This window comes from Colias croceus, chromosome 18 (genome assembly GCF_905220415.1).
Source record: "Colias croceus chromosome 18, ilColCroc2.1".
NCBI classification, from domain to species: Eukaryota; Metazoa; Arthropoda; class Insecta; order Lepidoptera; family Pieridae; genus Colias; species Colias croceus.
In genome coordinates, this window is record NC_059554.1 from 3,334,732 (window position 1) to 3,347,689 (window position 12,958).

At 30.1% G+C, this 12,958-nt stretch overlaps 2 long non-coding RNA genes across 2 annotated transcripts; one reads left to right on the forward strand and one right to left on the reverse strand.

Annotated features, from left to right (window-relative positions):
* The first annotated feature begins 1,078 nt into the window (after positions 1-1,078).
* On the forward strand, positions 1,079-2,196 carry LOC123699572. The gene is made up of 2 exons (XR_006752536.1): positions 1,079-1,500; positions 2,032-2,196. It is a non-coding gene; the product is annotated as an uncharacterized LOC123699572 (long non-coding RNA).
* Positions 2,197-2,370: 174 nt separating this feature from the next.
* Positions 2,371-4,142, reverse strand: LOC123699573. Its single transcript, XR_006752537.1, has 2 exons — positions 3,354-4,142; positions 2,371-2,994 (listed from the first exon to the last, which is right to left on the reverse strand). It is a non-coding gene; the product is annotated as an uncharacterized LOC123699573 (long non-coding RNA).
* Positions 4,143-12,958: the final 8,816 nt, after the last annotated feature.

Here is a 12,958-nt window from a genome sequence, read left to right on the forward strand (position 1 = left end):
GGCCGCGGTAGAGTAGACGGCTTAAGACTGGTGACTAGACTGCTGAAACTTCAAATGTCCTTGCAGAAGAATATTGTTAGAATTTGTTGTATGTAATATCTCCGAAGTACCTTCAATACCTGACATTTCTTTACTGTCCAAATCATGTTGTTCGCATGATCGCATTTAGTCTACGATACATTTTCTGCGGCTGACAACGTAACTGAAATCAAATAGACCAAGAATTTCTATTTTTAAGCAAGAACATATTCGATACGTCTAATATCTGTTTCTAAGTTTTATTTTAGTGGAAATACATTCTAATGATTTTATATATATCTTAATATATATAAATCTCATGTCACAATGTTTGTCCTCAATGGACTCCTAAACCACTTAACCGATTATAATAAAATTCGCACACCATGTTCAGTTCAATACAACTTGAGAGATAGGATAGTTTAAATCTCAAATCGTTTTAGGGAAAGCGGGCGAAGCCGCGGGCGGTAAGCTAGTATATATATATATATATATATATATATATATATATATTAAGTCGCCGATAAACCTAGAGAAAATAAATATATGGATGGATATAGAAACCATTCTGATAGGATAACAAAGGAAGAAAAAAAAATCTGCAAACAAAAGCGCTGTCATAATATAACGATTTACATGTTCATACTGCTACAAATATTTGGATTTCCATATTTAATATCGGTCCGGAAATAGCTTGTTTATCCAGAAAGAAATTTAATAAAAGTGCTCCGGATCGGCAATAATATTCTATTAAGTTTCGAAGTAGTCTTCATTCTGTATACATTTTGCTTCGATTCTCCTTCGTTGGGGTTATAATTTGCTATAATATAAATGCCACAAGAAAGAACCAAGTAGCCGTAATCTGATAGGAACATGATACCTAATTAGGTACTTAATTGCATTAACAGATTGGATTCAATTGGAATCTCTTTAAAATTTCTTTACAAAAAGCATGAATTATTTGTATAATTTGGTATTTATACATCAAAAAAGATAGCGAAATATTATAAAAATTCATCAAAAGTTTCAGTATTTTTTAAATTGCAGGCAAACAACCTGCAGGGCTATTGTCTAATTTTGACACATTAAGTGATCAACATAGTTTTGATGATCACTGAACTTTGATGTCCACTAAAAATTTAAAGATTTGGTATTGCGTATCTTAGTAAGTGGACATCATGTCACGGTGTATTACGGTGCTTATCAACGATTACACCGAACGTCACTATTTTTTATCGACATTATGCAGCCAAATTAAAAATATATACATTTGGTCGTACATTCCATAAATACGTGAGCATATTTAAATCTTACGTGTTATATTAACCGGAACACTTGGGATTTGAAATGTTTACTCTATATGGCGCTAAATTCATAACACTTGAATTTTGGTCTGTCTACAATTACAATAATTTTGGTCGTCGTTTTGTGTACACAAGTGTATTTGAAAGTTAGAAACAGTAACAAATGAATAAAACTGAGGTAAGTCTTATAACCCTTGTTTTAGAGAAATATTAACATTAATTATTTAAATAGGTAGGTATAAATTTGAAAATTTTTAATATTTGTCCTTTATATTGCTTTGTATAGTTTTATGAAATGTTTAACAAAAATCTATTTTAAAGTACATCTAATAAAATGTAAGTTATTTATTTCAAGCACAATTATATTGTCTTTATAAGTTCTAATCTCTTTTTGAAAATGACTATTCAAGAGAGCTTCTAAATTAGATAGATTTGTCGGAAAAACAGTACTTGAGGAGAAATAAATATTATTTAATTCCCATTAAATTATCCATTATTTTTAAATATACTTGTTATTGTAATAATGTGTTTTACCTTTCTATAAACTATAGATAGTTAGTTGATTAACAATTTTATCTAATTAATTGTGACAATTTTTTTTAATGTATTGAAATCGAAAATAGTTGCTCTAGTTACAAAGAAACTGCTGAGTACAATATTTAATTTTGAAAATGTAAGTGAATTATTATGCTATTAATTGTTATTTCAGTAAGCCAAGATGAGAGAGTGCCTCGTTGGGCCTATGAGTTGGAAAGCAAGTGATTGGCTGTTGAGGAAAGGCATACAGCTGCTATAGAAAAATTAGCTGCATCACTTACCAAGATACAGGAAGATATACATATATATATTAGTAAATTAAAATGATTTTAAATAGCTGTTTTTGTTATTTTTTATAGTTTACATTAATGTAATTTATTATTATTAATTATTAATTATAACTCTATTCTGAGTTTTTCATAAATAACTGTCTAGATTTAACTAAAAATAACAATTATTGAATTTACATAATCTTTATGGTGTAAATTTCTTTAAAAATAAATAAAAAATATTTTTTTAGATATCAAAAGTTTAATTACTTAAATACCTTGTTTTAACTATTACCTAATTGACACAACTACATCACACTTATAATATCAGAGCATTAACAATGTATGATAATTTATAAATTATACAAGAAATATTGTCATATTCGATTAGAAGCTATAACATTATCTAAGTAAGAAAATATGTACACAGATACAAGTATAAATAATTTTCAGTTAAAACTAATACATTTTTAAGCACAATAAGTATTTATTTAACATATCATCTTCTTGAATTCCATAGTCTCTGTACTAGTTGTTCGGTAAGATCTTGTATAACCTCAACTATAGCATCCTCTCCTAAATCCTGAGACATGCCTGTATTTCGGGTATTTTGGCATTCTGCATATTTGCAATGTTGTGCAGGACCAACACATGCATTCACTATTTTACCAGCAGTAACTGGATCATAATGAAGTACTCTATGGGCCAACAAAGTTTAACAACTCCAACGTGCTTTGAATAACCCTAAACACCGTTCAACAGTATTCCTGACACGGCAATGAAGGTTGGTATAGTATTCTTCAGGTGTCCCCCTGCTCCTAATATTGGTGTCATCATCCAGGGCCGTTGCGCATATCCTGAGTCACCTAAAAACAGGTATAATATTTTATACTCTATGCATACTTCATATGATGCTCACAGAAATTAAATGAAGATTTAGTATATTTAATGAAAATGGTTCCAAACATAGGAATCATGTGCTGTTTAATTTATAAAACATTATGTTTAATTTGGAATCACATAACTGAAAAGATATACCTACATTAATTATTGTAGTATTTTCTATGTAGGTATATCTAAGTATTTATATGAGTTATTAATGTCTGTTAAACCTAATACAGATAATTATTAATGTTGAATAGTAATTTTATTGATTTGTAAGTCATCAGTAATAAATTACACATAAAAAAGGAAAAACAAAAGACTTGGATATTTTTAAACTTACTATTAATACATTCAATGAAGGAAAATGTTTCCTATTTCAACATCTCCACCACCAGTTGAAAACCAGCCTTTGTCAAACGAAAGTTCGCTATAAATTCTCTTTCAGGCAGCTGTAAAGGATCACCACAGGATCACTAGCATGATAGCATCACGTAAGCGTCGCCTTTCAATTCTTAATGCTTTCCTCTTTCTTTCTTCTTCCGCAAATCCAAGTAAAAAAGCACGGGCCATTCTTTATAAATTATATGGATACCTACGCTTCTATTGCTCAGTAAAAACCTTTTGGAAAAAATAAAATGGCTATGTATTTATACTTAAAAAATTATTATCTATCATAGTACATATTAACTCAATGTTATCTATTTATTTTTTGTTACTTATAGTATAGAAACACTTGATATAAAGACGTTAAATCATATACGTGCTATTCTTCCTATATCTTGTATAAATATTTGTAATATTTAACTTATCCGGATTATAGTGTCGATCACTGAGAATTTACAAAACACTGCTCAATACTAGTTCCTTTCACAGCAGATAAAATTATTATAGTGATCAACCTTTTGATGGTCACTTGGCTTACGGAATACCATTTTATAAACTATCGATACAAAAACACCTGTCAAATGTGTTACGGTGGCTTTCAAGTTGATTTGGTGCTCATGACGTCATTTCAGTTGATAACTATAGATAGCCAATACGAAAAACATGGTTTGACAAGAAATCGTTGAGCACCGTGCAAAGTTATCATCACTATGAAATGTCAAATGAGATACGCAATAGCCCTGCTGGGCTGCTAATGGCCGATGTCCGTATGTTGATTAATAAACATTCGTCAGCACATAGGTACCCAGCGATTGCCATGATCTTTTTCTTTTTATGTCACTTTGTACGTACGTAGGTATATACAAAATGGAATAAAAAGTTGAAAAGTGGCAACAATTTTTTTTCCTTACGAATATTTATAAATGTTCCATCCTTTGAGTTTGTTTAATTACTTCATCCATAGCATTTAGTAAATGGAAAATTTTACGCGTAGCCGCGGCCCCCGGTGTGGACCTAGGTTTTGTCGGACTTTTACTGATGAGAAAGCAATGGATTACACACTAAACTCTACTTACTACCTTTGAGTGGCTTTCTTAGCTTAGTATTGTAAGAATTAATCCGCCATAATATCTTGAACGATAAAGAATTTCTAAACGATAAAAATATAACTAACTACTACACCATATTGAAGTTCTATTCGCGGTTCCGACATAGAAAATAGTTGTGTATTATTATGGTAAATATCATGACAAAATGATCGTGTTATCACACTTTTTGAGGGCTTTGTAAATATTGATTTTCCGTTAAAATGTGGACTTATCGTTATAATATACATTCGGTAAACTGATTATATTCCACTCCATCAACACGACGTCAAAGTTCACAGATATTATTATCTTTTCGTACCTATAATGAAAACTAAATATAATCAAAAATAATACTTTGAAAACACTAAACAAAGAACCTAATGTAAAACTACAATGCTAATACAAAATATTAAATTAGTTTAAAAATGTAATAAAATAGTAATATTTAAGAAGCGAATTTCGTTATAACTCTTTACAATACAGTCAAAGAACCTACAGACCATTAATTTCTTAAAATCCGGGGCTCAAGCTCCAATTATAAACGAATCTGGGATGAAATCGTGTCTCCGAATTGGACAGGTTTATAAAACTTTGAATGAATCTTATTACGGATTATCGTTCGTTTGGCGATAAATCTATCAATTTGAAATTTAAAAAAACACTTTAAATTTAATTTTTCTTAGGGCTGATTTTTCAATCCTTGGTTAAAACTCATTCGTTGAATAACGTATTAAACTACCATTTCAAAAATGTATTCTAATTACCTGCATTTGACAGTTTATAAGTGACATTTTAATATTGTCGTGTAATGCTTTATTGGACGGATAAGTTTAACCAAGGATTGAAAAATCAGCCCTTAAAAATGTATTTCATGTTATTAAAAGATTTTCATGAGTTTGGAATATCGCAGTATCCAAGAAGGTCAGGTAAATAATAGAATTACCAAATCCCCGTTATAATTATAGATTACCTACTTGTACAAAATATCATTAAATTGGTCGGCCTCAGTAATTTAGAGTAATAAAGCATTGTTATACGGACGGATGACTTTTTATTTTATGACCCCATTAAAAGTATAAGGTATTGGAAAATACTTATTATGTACCATGTGACTTAGTCATTTTATAATAGTGATGAATGAAGCTATAAGTTTTTAAATAAATATTGATATACCTAATTGATTTTGATTTTAGTCAACGCCATTACTACCCAAAAAAAGAACTGCTTAATTAATTTTTTTTGCTACGTTTATTTCAATCTTGAAATGATGCTTATTTTATAAATTTTTCAAATTATATTTTTGTTTATAGTTTATGTTTATAGTTCACAAGAATAACAAGTCAAAATAATCACTAGGGACCAAGATTTTGCTTCCTATATTTGGCCCTAATTTATTAAACACTTTGAATGGATAAAGTCAATTTGCTGTTACTTCAAATGAAGTGCAAATTAACTCTACAAATAGATTTTAGACAATTTCATTATAAGTGACAATTTCAAAGAGCTAACAAACTGAGTCAAATTATCAGGAGACGTAGGTATGTAATTTAATTGTATTTACATTGGTTTCAAGATCGTCTTAAATGCTGTAATCCTAATATAATTGATACCATTAAACGATTATAAAATGATATACATTTTGTGTGCTATTTTTTTAAGGCGTAAAATTAAGCGTGTGCGCTGAGCACACGTGTCAGATCTTGGAGCAAGAGTCAAATATACAAAAATCGTCTCTTTACTCCATAACGTGACGGTATTTCCATGACGCGACCTTGAAACTTTACTCTCAACGCGCCTAAAAAAGTTTCACTTCAAATTTTATAGTCTATATTATGTTATGTATATATTATGTTATCTAATTGGTTCATGTTAGCCAAAAATAAACCATTTCCTAGTTGTTTCATAATTCGAAATATGTGAAAACTTTCCTCATCAAAGGGAAACGTTATATGTCTATATTATGTTATCTAATTGGTCAATAAGTTTTTGCTTTCATTCAAAATCAAAAGGCAATCGCATAAATTGTGCATTCGGAAACCTGAAAAATTTACAATAAAATACCATAATATCTGTAACATGAGCATTTAATAACAACATGTTTTTCCGCAACATTTAGCTGCGAACGTGATACTATTCTTAAATGAGATAACAGCTGAAAGGGATACAGGGTGGAAAGTGTAAGGAATTTGATAGAAATGTACTGTACAATGACATCTTACTTTTGTTAGTTAGGTTGCGTATATGGTTTCGTTGTTACGCAATTTGTGTCGAAGCGTATTTGAGTTGTACTTACTATTGTGGTATTCGGATAATTTAAGAGAAAAATATTATGGAAAGACTGTAAAAAACTGAACCTGGTGGTGTAGCCTATATTAGTTTTAAATATATTTTGTAAAAAATCACACATATTTTACGTGTTAATTAGTTGCATGCATACAAGGCTATTGATTATATAAAAATGAATCCCAAAATGTGTTGGTAAGCGCATAACTTTAGAACAGCTGAACCGATTTCTTTAATTCTTTTTTTATTATATTCCTTGAAGTACCAGGATGGTTCTTATGTAGAGAAAACGTGAATATGTACCACGGGCGAAGCCGGGGCGGACCGCTAGTCGATTATAAAAATCGCATTGATTTAATGCATTTTACTTGATTTATAAAGCAACTAAACAAAACGGTTCTATGCCTCTAACTATGAATTATTTAAGAAAACCACGTTAGATAGATAATAAAAAAAATATTTACTAGCAAATTTTACATATTCAGTTCACAATTTTGCTCTGCCTTCTGAACTAGGTTATTACCTGTGTCTCAGAAAACAGTGCCTTCTACAAGTATTATTAAATACGTAAACAGAATATTATAGTTACAGATTAATAACAATTAAAGAATAAAAATTACTAGTTAATTATAATTTATATAATATATATGACGATACATGAATTGGACAGGTGGATAAGCGTGAGTGAGTGTGTGTGTGTGTGTGTGTGTGTGTGTGTGTGTGTGCGTGTGTGTGTGTGTGCGCGTGTGTGTGTGTGCGCGTGTGTGTATGTGTCAGTGAGTGGAATATTATGATTGTGATTTTGATTTTGATACCTATTTAATGAGATAGATGCTCTATGTTTTAATCGTAGTATATTTATGTTTCAAACGTAATGTTTTTATAAATAATACATTTCTTTACAGAAAAAAACACTTGTCTTTTAATTTTTCAGTTCGATACCATTATAAAATATTTTATAACATGCATGAACTAGGAACTATGCGGGTTTTCCTTTGAAAACGCGGGCGAAGCCGCGGGCGGAAATCTAGTTCATAATAAATGGAAAAGTATACAAATGAAATAGATACCTACCTAACATTAAAATAAAATAATGTAAATACGTAATACTTTACGGAATACTAATTTATTAAAAATCTAAGTAATAACAAACTTCGGTAAACTAATATTACTTAAGACATAATATTACTTATTATCAAGTAACAACAGCATCACTAGTTTTATCATGTTACATTATATTAAACTGGAAACTTTACGAAGGTTTTATTTTCGATAAAATCATAATTGTTCAAGTTTTAATATGAAGGCTGAGATTAAATTTCTCTGGAGGAAACGTTTCCCTTTGATGAGGAAAGTTTTCACATATTTCGAATTATGAAACAACTATAGGAAACGGTTTATTTTTGGCTAACATGAACCCGCGGTTTCACTCGAATATTAACTTGGATAAAATATACACTATGTAATTATTAGATCTATCCAGTTTTTAATAATATATTTTTAGATACAAATAAACTCAGATTGAATAACAAGAATATAATTGAATATATTATGAGCATCCAATAAACGTGATTTTAGGAAAGGTACCCACAACCCATATTGAAGTACCTACTAAGAATTACGTAGGGTTCTGTTTTAATATAGATTTAATATAGGTAAATTCCGAGTATATAAAGCTACGTTTTCGTACAATTTTTATTAAAATTTATAAGTTTTTCACCTGATTACTTATAGTGTGTTTACATAATTAAAAATTAAGAACAACAACATTGACCGCAGACATTATTTTTTAGACCGCGCTCATTTTTACGCAGTCCCTAACGTTGGAAAAATTAAGTATGTATGTATGTTTAAAGTATTATTCGTTATTTTCCAAATTAAATTTGTCTATCAATCCACCAATTACCATGTTGCATGCATTCAATAATTGAATGGATTTGAAAGCAAATGCTTTGTCGTTTCAATTTATAACCAAAATAAAAATGCATTGTAATTCAAATACAACCTATGCTATTATTATAAAGCTCTAACCAACATCAATAGTTTAATTTCAAAGAAATATGGGTTTAATTTCAGAGAAATATAAATTTATCGCTTCACGGTAAAAACTTTGTAGTTTAATTTTGCTCTTTGTAAAATCTCTATACCGTGTAAATGCTCAAAGAGCGGTTTTTCACTGAAGTTATTATTTTCACTACATACCCACATTTCAATGTAATTCTTGTTCAACTAACAGAATATATTACATATGAATATCGTATGAAAACAATGTTTTAGCTGTGGTTAATAATATTGCTGTATTTTTAGCAACATTACGTAGGTTAGTTTTATAAACATAGTTAGGTTAAAATCTGAACTCATATAAAAATACATTTTGTATTTTATTTACTTTCAAGTAGATAGGTTAACGTAGTAATGTAGTTTTAACAGATTTTGGCGTAAATAAAAAAACGACGTTTGGCACTCGGGGACTGCCGCGGTAAAGCTATTGCATGCTATGCCTTCAAGCCACACCTCCGCGCGCCCGTCGGAGTGGGGAGCGTGAGGTTTTTCGTTATAATTCGGTCTCCGCGCTCAAAGCCCGCGATAGAAGCTATGCAATAGCTTAAAAAATATCAATTGAAGGGATTGAATATGATGAACCAGGTTGTCTTTATTAGCATGGCTAAATTCTCGAGAATTACCACCGAAATCCAGACAATATTTCTATTAATAAATGTCAACCGTTCACTTACTTAACGAGTCATCAATCTCAATTCTTTAGCCCATTTCCATTCTGCAATTATAAATTCTAAAAGCACAGATGGAGCCCTTCGTGAAATGCCTGTCAGGAACGACCGGCGAATAATAATTATGAAGTAACTTCTTTTAAATTATAATAATATTTTTGTGAGAAAAATTTCCCTTGTTTTGTTTGTGTATTTCAATTTTTAACAACAAAGTAAATTACATTATTTACTGGATGAAAATAGTATGCTAAAGCTGAATGAATGTATGAATAACAAAGAGCGAGAGTGCTGAGCACACTGCACACGTGTCAGAAGTGAAACGTCTTTAGCAAGATGCAAAGATACCAAAATCGTCGCCTTACTCCATGACGACGGTATTGTCATGCCGCGACATAAAATAAATACATTTTTATGTGAAAGACGGGCTATATCTTAATATATAAAAATCAATGCCACTTTTCGTTGTAATTCCATAACTCGAGAACGGCTGAACCGATTTCGATAATTCTTTTTTTATTATATTCCTTGAAGTACGAGGATGGTTCTTATGTAGAGAAAACGTTAATATGTACCACGGGCGAAGCCGGGGCGGACCGCTAGTATCTATTAAAAGATTAAATTGTGACTCCATCACGCACGAACGGCTGAAAAAAATGTGGGAGCAGTTTGTTTAGAGATAAATTTTATTCCGGAATTTATGCCTACAAAGCCTATTTATGTGAATATCACGCTAGGGAAGTTATGGTTTTAAGTAGCAAGTATCTAAGTAATTGATTATAGATATTATGTTCAGTTCAACTAGTATCCTAATAAAGTAATTAACGCTTTTCATGAATTTATTTTTTGTATATTGGTTACTCTTTGAGATATATTTAGAACTAGCTTCCGCCCACGACTTTGTACGTGCGTCCCCGTTTTTCCCCGTTCCCGCAAGAATTTCGGGAAATCCTTTCTTAGAGGACGCCTACGTTATGACATCTACCTGCATGCCAAATTTCAGCCCGATACGTCCAGTGGTTTGGGCTGTGCGTTGATAGATCACTATATCAGTCACCTTTGAGTTTTATATATATAGATTACTGCTGAACGGATTTAGATGATACTTGGCAGTTTTGTAGCTTATTTACGAGAAAGTTATAGAAATATCTTTTTTTTATTGGGAATAAGGAAGCGCTTGACCACAGTCTTGCCTGATGTTAAGCTGAGATGTGGTCTAAGATGGAACGCGCTTCCCTAGAAGGTACCTGTTCACTCTACGCTTGAAGACCCCCATATTGTAGGTACTCGTCGGGGAACACAGATATACATGGGTACATGGAACGTCCACCATATGGCGATGCCTAGAATCTGTGGGCCTCGACGATCGTTGGAAGGTAAATAAATATTCACAACTTATTCAATAATAACGCTTATATTGAATGTAAATGATTTCAATTCTCTACAAATCCCTGAGAAATGAATTTTGTCATTGAAAGAATTTCTAGATAAAGGAATTGTAGAGAAATCCTGAATATAATTTTCCGGAATAACTGAAAAGGAAATTAAAATCGATATTTCTTGTCGCCGGTATTGTAAGTCAAATACTACTGAAATTTTAATCATTCTTATACTAAATTCCGTTTCTCCTCAACAAAAGTCGACTGATTGAAGAAATAATTTGTTATACTTTACTAAATAATTATTGGAATAAAATTGGATTAGAGAAAAAAACAATATGAAATGTTCGCGACTATTTTTACGCTAAATAATATTTATTTTAACCTTAGAAAGATAGTATGCGATAAATTTACGCATGTGTTTCCGAAATATAGCTCTATCTTTTAAAAATTATGTAAGTATAATAACTAACAGTTCATAGAAAAAAAATAATATACCTCGACTAAGAGCTAACTGAAAAACATGCGTCAATTTTACCGGAAGGAAGTTAGCGCGGAAAGTTTTTTTTTTTTAATTATTAATATCTCAAAAAATTGCTCCTTAAATGCTCCATCAGAATCAGTAATTGCTCCACTTCTATAATTATTAGTTTATTTATAATAAATTTAAAAAAAAATCCAAATACTGAAAACTTGATTTCCCTATAGAATGAAAAATATACACTTTTCATAAAAAATTTTTTTGCAAAAAAATTGCTCCTTAAATGCTCCATCAGAATCAGTAATTGCTCCACTTCTATAATTATTAGTTTATTTATAATTAATTTAAAAAAAAATCCAAATACTGAAAACTTGATTTCCCTATAGAATGAAAAATATTCACTTTTCATAAAAAAATTTTTTGCAAAAAAATTGCTCCTTAAATGCTCTATCAGAATCAGTAATTGCTCCACTTCTATAATTATTAGTTTATTTATAATTAATTTAAAAAAAAATCCAAATACTGAAAACTTGATTTCCCTATAGAATGAAAAATATTCACTTTTCATAAAAAATTTTTTTGCAAAAAATTTGCTCCTTAAATGCTCCATCAGAATCAGTAATTGCTCCACTTCTATAATTATTAGTTTATTTATAATTAATTTTAAAAAAAATCCAAATACTGAAAACTTGATTTCCCTATAGAATGAAAAATATTCACTTTTCATAAAAAATTTTTTTGCAAAAAAATTGCTCCTTAAATGCTCCATCAGAATCAGTAATTGCTCCACTTCTATAATTATTATTTTATTTATAATTAATTTAAAAAAAAATCCAAATACTGAAAACTTGATTTCCCTATAGAATGAAAAATATTCACTTTTCATAAAAAATTTTTTTGCAAAAAAATTGCTCCTTAAATGCTCCATCAGAATCAGTAATTGCTCCACTTCTATAATTATTAGTTTATTTATAATTAATTTTTAAAAAAATCCAAATACTGAAAACTTGATTTCCCTATAGAATGAAAAATATTCACTTTTCATAAAAAAAAATTTTCCTAAAAAATTGCTCCCGATTTGCTCTATCAATTACAAAAAAAAATATTTAATTTTGATAATTTTTACAATAATTAACTGAAAAACTATGTTTGCATAGTAAACTACTGCGCTGTGACGTCATCAATTATTATTGTCGGTGCGACGCATAAGGGCCATATTTACATGTATCAGCACTGCAGCGATATGTATAGACCTTAATGTTTATGTTTTCTTATTTATATTATTCACTAGATTTCCGCCCGCGGCTTCGCCCGCGTTTTCAAAGGAAAACCCGCATAGGTAGTTCCCGCTAACGCAAACGATAGCAACTTGACACCGAAAGATGAAACAAACGACTGAAACACAAATTAATTGATAATTACTTGAAGTTTTAATAATACGAATAAACGTACGAGTTTAGGGATGGGTAGGGAAATGTTTATAAAAATACCTATAATAAGAATGATTTAAATAGGTACATAATAATATCTGTTCCTTGAAATTTTGCTAGATGAAAACTCAATAATTAAAATATGGCGCCTAGATATTCTTAGAGTATAATTAA